At 42.1% G+C, this 6520-nt stretch overlaps 1 non-coding gene across 1 annotated transcript; it reads right to left on the bottom strand.

Annotated features, from left to right (window-relative positions):
* Positions 1–3200: 3200 nt before the first annotated feature.
* On the bottom strand, positions 3201–3338 carry LOC114812457. The gene has a single exon (XR_003760109.1). It is a non-coding gene; the product is annotated as a small nucleolar RNA SNORA7 (small nucleolar RNA).
* Positions 3339–6520: the final 3182 nt, after the last annotated feature.

Raw genomic sequence — 6520 nt, forward strand, 5'->3', positions numbered from 1 at the left:
CTTAGAACAGGGTTTGACACATAGTAAACATTTAACCAATACCATAAAAAAGTGGGGAGGAGAGAGAAGAACATGTTCGACTGTCACCTCTATGCAGACGATACACTAATCTACATCTCCAGCCCTGATCCCTCTCCCTTTCTGCAATCTCACAATTTCCTCCTGCCTTCCTCCTGCAATTTCCTCCTGCCTTCAAGACATCTCTACTTGGATTTCCTCCAGTCACCTCAAGCCTAACATGTCTAAAACAGAGCTTTTTATCTTCCTACCCAAACCCTGTCTTCCCCCTGACTTTCCCATCACTGTAGACGGCACCACCATCCTTCCTGTCTCACAAGCCCATGACCTTGGCGTTATCCTTGACTCCTCGCTCTCATTCAGCCCACAAATTCAGTCCATTACTAAATTCTGTCACTTCCACCTTCACAACCTCGCTAAAATCCACCCTTTCCTCTCCATCCCAACTGCTACAAGCGCTGGGGTAGTTACAAGCTAATCAGGTTGGACGCAGTCTATGTCCAACATGGGGCTCACAGTCTTAATCACCATTTGACAGATGAAGTCACTGAGGCACAGAGAAGTGAAGTGACTTCCTAAAAATCACCCAGCAGACAAGTGGTAGAGTCAGGATTAGAACACAGGTGCCTCTGTTTCCCGGGACCATGTTCTAGCTGCTATGCCATGCTGCTTCCCCTAAGGAAAAAGCAAGTGTTTCTCATCCATATCTTAGTTTCAAAGGGTAGGACCTGGGCAAATATCCAAGGAGGCACAGGTATTAGAAGCGAGGTTCTTTTTTTTGTTGTTGTTGTTTTCTTTTTAAATATTCCAACAGTCTCTTCTTAACTTCAACATAGCGGAAATATTTTTTCAGGTGGTATACATGACTTCCTGGCCTCACCAGGTTAGAGATGAACAGAAGCTGTCAAATATGTGACAGAATTATATACAGTATCTAGAAAGGTGGAAAAAAAAGATAACAATGGGATTTGGTAAGTTGAAGCTTGAAGTGACAAATTTAATTTGGCTTCTCAGAAGTATGTTTCAAATCTTAATAAACTTGAATATGAATCTATTGTCATTCTCTTCAGAAATCAATCAGGCCTCCCAACCTTTCATCCTGAAAAATAAAAGATTATTATAAAGAGAACAAATTGTCAGCCATTAAAGGCAGGTGAGAGCTGATGAGTTCTTCTCTTGACTGTAAGCTCCTTGTGAACAGCGAACATGTCCTCCAACTCTGTTATAGCATTCTCTCGAAAACGCTTAGTACAGCGCTTGGCTCACAGGAAACACTTAATGGATTCCATTGATTGACTGACTGATTGATACTTGTCTGTAGAATTGGCTTTTAGTTTGAAGATGTGGCTGATTTTATCCAGGACTGTGAATGTTATTGTGTCCATGTAAACAGGGTAGGACAACTTTTCTGCCCTTTGCCATCTGAGGAGGGCATTTTTCAAAAGCCAACGGTTAAGAGGGCTTATTATGTCACGAGTTATTTTTGCAGTAGCGGTGATGGTTTGCACTCAGCCATGCACACTCCTTTGCCTGGTCCCCCACGGTCCCAGTAGCAGGCACTGAGAGACAACTGGTGGGGAGAATGGGTAGGAGAATGAGTCATCTTGAGCAACTCACTTCATTTTTCTGTACCTCAGTTACTTCATCTGTCCATGGGAGAAACATACTTCTGAGACAGATTATTTTGGAGCTATGGCCATCACCGGGCCGTCACCCACTTAAGAGTCCATTCTTGAATACAGTAATGATATTTGTTAAGCACTTTCTACATGTGCAGCACTGGGGTCGATATAATTGGAACACAACCTGCCCCTAAGTTAGAGAGACCAGCTATTTAATCCCCATTTTACAGTTGAGGAAACTGAGGCACTGAGACAACTGACTTTTCCAAGGTCACGCAGCAGGCAGGCAGCTGAACTGGAATTAGAACCCAGGTCCTCTGATTTCCAGGCCCATGTTTTTTCCACCAAGCCATGCTCTATGATATTCAGAGTGAGTTAGGAAGAGAGGAGGGGTGTCCATTTGAAACATCAGCTAGACTGTAAACTCCTTGAGAGCATGGCCTAGTGGAAAGAGCATGGGCCTGAGAGTCAGAAGGTCATGGCTCCACCACTTGTCTGCTGGGTGACCTTGGCCAAGTCACTTCACGTCTCTGGGCCTCAGTTTCCTACTCTGTAAAATGGAGATTAAATCCTACTTCCGGCTACCTAGACTCTGAGCCCCATGTGGGACAGGGACTGTGTATATAAATATACTTGCCCAAGGCCAGTGGCAGGACAGGACTAAAAACCCAGATGCCTTGCTGCCCAGTCCCTTGCTCAGTATACTGACCTTGGCTTCGCCTGCCCCCAGGCAGGCTCTCTCCGCTCAAGACAAAGAATTGCCTCCAAATATATCTTGAAAGAGTGAAGAGACCCTGGAAAATGGACACTAGTGGTAGAATTGGTTTACATAAGCCTACTACAGAATTTTTCCTCAGCTTTTGTAGGATCCAGGGAGTGTAAATCCAAGCAATTAAAGACACTGATCATGGCTCGGGAAGATCAGGCACTGTTTTTCAAAGAACATTTTCTCTCCAAATTCCTCTTGTAAAACCCATATCCAACTCTCAACAGTAGCGCATAGTAAGCGCTTAACAAATACCACAATTATTATTATTTTTATTATGCACTTAGTACAATGTTCTCACCCTGTAAATGCTTCATAAAATACTACTAAATGATGGGTTCTCACCATCTGGATCAATTTCACTTGAGGGAATTGACGATAAAGTTGATGTTAATATGACTACACAAAACCAACTTCATCTCTAGCTAGTGGCTTTGTGGCCTCTTCCTTTTAGAGCATGGCTGGACTAAAATTAGCAGGATGCCAACGATTTTCTTAAAATGAATGAAATCAAAATTTCCCCTGTCCCCCAAAGTGAAATGTGATGATTTTCATATTTAAATATACCATGTCTTGTCTTGTCTTAAGCTGTCGAGTAGTCTCTGACCCATAGCGATGGCATGGATGTATCTCTCCCAGAACGCCCCACCTCCAACTGCAATTGTTCTGATCCATAGAGTTTTCTTGGTCAAAATCCAGAAGTAGTTTACCATTGCCTCCTTCCACGCAGTAAACTTGAGTCTCTGCCCCCGACTTTCTCCGGTGCTGCTGCTGCCCAGAACAGGTGAGTTTTGACTTGTAGCAGATGGCCTTCCACTCACTAGCCACTGGCCAAACTAGGAATGGAATGAGGATGCCTCTGCTTGACTCTCCCTGCCCTAGTTGAGACTGGTAGAGTACTGGAAACTCTCCAGGTGCTACCCTGAGAGGGCTGAAATATACCATGTACTATCAACAAAATACAACTGCATAATGTTCCTCTTATAACTCTCAGTAGAGAACTTCATGATATGAAAACCAGTTAAAAGTAGGAATTTAAAAATTTTGATTTAAAACCTGGAACCGACTCAGCTTTCCAAAATTTACTTGGAAGGCCATTTCACTGTGTGGTATAATTACTGAAAATTTTATTAGCGATTATTTCAAGATTGTATATAGAGTATCCCAGATAATCAACAGATTTAGGCTTCTAGGAGAGACTAGGGAATATGCCACCACATAAAAGTTTAGGAGAATAGATGACCCAGCTAAAATTGCAAGCCGCTTAGGTGAATTAGAGAACTTTAAGATCGATTCATAATTCTACTGGAAGTCAAATAAGGTATCCTAATTTAGTGGTAATGGGCTAGATCAACTTAAGAGAGTACTAGAGCAAGCTGCAGCATGGACAACTCATGAATAGTAAGTCTGAGAGTCACCCCTTGAAATAAAGTTATTCTAATTCAATGAAAAGATCTCTAAACCTGTTGATGTTTCAAAGGTATTAAAGTGATGAGTTACTTATAAAAATATACAAAACCTCATACACTAAGGGGCTGAATCTTATGGAATCCAAAGTAAAAGTAAAGTTTTAATCTCAATAAGTGGTGACCCTAAGGAAATCGAAGCTTTTGAATTATTTGAAGAATGAACTAAACTGATACTATGGAAATGGTAAGAGACAATTCTTTTCCCGTTTCCATCTGCTCTTCTACGAACTGCTGACTGTTCTCTCTCTCTCTCTCTTTCCCTCTTTCATTATCAGGAAAATCACTTATTCACATTTTGAGACCAAGTGGCATGCAAAGTCAGATGTTTGGCATTAATTGAGCACTTACTCTGTGCAAAACACGGTTCTAAGCACTGGAGAGAACATAGTACAACAGATTTGGCAGACTCTGACCTTGCCCACGATAAGCAACGAGTTTACAGTCTAAAGGGGGAGACAGACATCAATATAAATAAATAATTTATAATACATAATATAACAGTAATTACCTAACTGCTGTGGGGCTGAGGGTGGGGTGGATATCAAATGACCAAAGGTCACAGATCCAAGCGCATAAGACAGTGGAGAAAGGAGAAGTGCTTAGGAGAGTACAATAAAGTAGACACAATCCCTGCCCTCAAGAAGCTTACAGTCTGACAGAGATTTCTCCTTGCAACTGCTTGCATCGTGGCTCAGTGGAAAGAACATGAGCTTGGGAGTTGGAGGTCGTGGGTTCAAATTCCGGCTCTGCCACTTGTCAGCTGTGTGACTGTGGGCAAGTCACTTCATTTCTCTGTGCCTCAGTTCCCTCATCTGTAAAATGGGGATTAAGACTGTGAGCTTCACGTGGGACAACCTGATTACCCTGTATCTACCCCAGGGCTCAGAACAGTGCTCGGCACATAGTAAGCACTTAACAAATACCAACATTAATACATAACATGTACTAAGCCATTCTCAACCACTTTAAAGGCAAGATAAGCCACTGGTTGAATGTTTATTCTTAATAGTATAAATGAGAAATGATAACTTGCTTGCAGAATGACCTTTCCATTTTCCTTCCTCCAAAAGGACGTTAAAAATCAAAGACAAGTTGGAACTTATGTCTCTCGGCGTAACACCCACCATGTTTCAGGGTAAGACTCACACTGCAGCAGAACCTGAAAGTGGGTTCTGTGCAAACAAGGAGGTCCTGACAAGGAAATAATAATAACTGTGGTATTCGTTAAGTGCTTATTATGTGCCAAGGACTGTAGTAAGAACTGGAGTAGATACAGGATAATCAGGGTCCACATGGGGCTCATAATCTAAATAGGAAGAGAGAACAATGAAACACATCCTTATGGTACCCATTGGGTTCCCACGGCATTCTGAGTAAAATCCCCGCACCTGCATCAACACCATTGAAAATAGTTAAGGGAAAGATGAAGCCATTTCTTGCCAGGCTAAGCCAGACAGATACTTAATCCTCACTATTGGCTTTAAAGCAGTCCATCACTTTGCCCTCTCCTATTTCACCTCGCTTCTCTCCTTCTACAACCCAGCCCGCATACTTCACTCCTCTAGTACTAACCTTCTCACTGTGCCTCCATCTCTCCTGTCTTGCCGCCGACCCCTGGCCTACGTCCTGGCTCTGGCCTGGAACGACCTTCCCCTCAAATCCAACCAACAATGACTCTCCCTTCCTTCAAAGCCTTATTGAAGGCACATCTCCTCCAAGAGGCCTTCCCAGACTAAGCCCCACTTTTCCTCATCTCCCACTCCCTTCTGCATCACCCTGACTTGCTCCCTTTGCTCTTCCCCACTCCCAGCCCCAAAGCATATATCTATCTATCTATCTATCTATCTATCTATCTATCTATCTATCTATCTATCTATCTATATCTATCTATCTATCTAGATATATATATCTGTCATTTTATTTATTTGTAATTCTATCTGTCTCCCCCATCTAGACTGTGAGCTCGTTGTGGGCAGGGAACATTATTGCTTATTGTTGTATTGTACTTTCCCAAGCGCTTAGTACAGTGCTCTGCACACAGCAAGCACTTAATAAATACAACTGAATGAATTAATCAGCAGAATTTATTAAGCACCTGCTATGGGAAGAACACTGTTTTAAGTCTTGAGAGAGCATAATGGAATTAACTGCCTGGTTTCTGCCTTCAAAGAGCTTACAATTTCAGCAGCTGTCACGTTTTGACAAGCAACGTGGCGTATTGGATAGAACACGGGCCTAGGAATCAGAAGTCTTCTGTGTGACCTTGAGTAAGTCACTTCATTTCTCTGTGCCTCAGTTACCTCATCTGTTACCTCTTAAACGTCTGTTAAAATCGTCCCTTCAGGGAAGCTGTTCTCTAATTGAGTTCTGAAAAAATGTAACATAATGGAGTTCTCTCTGTTTCTTAGAACAATAGAATGAGAATCCAGAGAAATCTTCACTCCTCTTCCATTTGGAAAACATCTCAGTCAACACACTCCTCACCTTTGCAACATTTTAGTGGCTTGAGATTGAACAATCATTACTGAAAATAAATTGCATCCTTAATTACAAATCATGTGCTTAATTAGGCATGCAGAGCTTATCATTGGATACCAAGTTTTGATCATTTAGCTTTCACATCTCCAATGTCATTCACTGCTGGG

The sequence above is a fragment of the Ornithorhynchus anatinus genome, chromosome 5 (assembly GCF_004115215.2).
Source record: "Ornithorhynchus anatinus isolate Pmale09 chromosome 5, mOrnAna1.pri.v4, whole genome shotgun sequence".
Lineage (NCBI taxonomy): Eukaryota > Metazoa > Chordata > Mammalia > Monotremata > Ornithorhynchidae > Ornithorhynchus > Ornithorhynchus anatinus.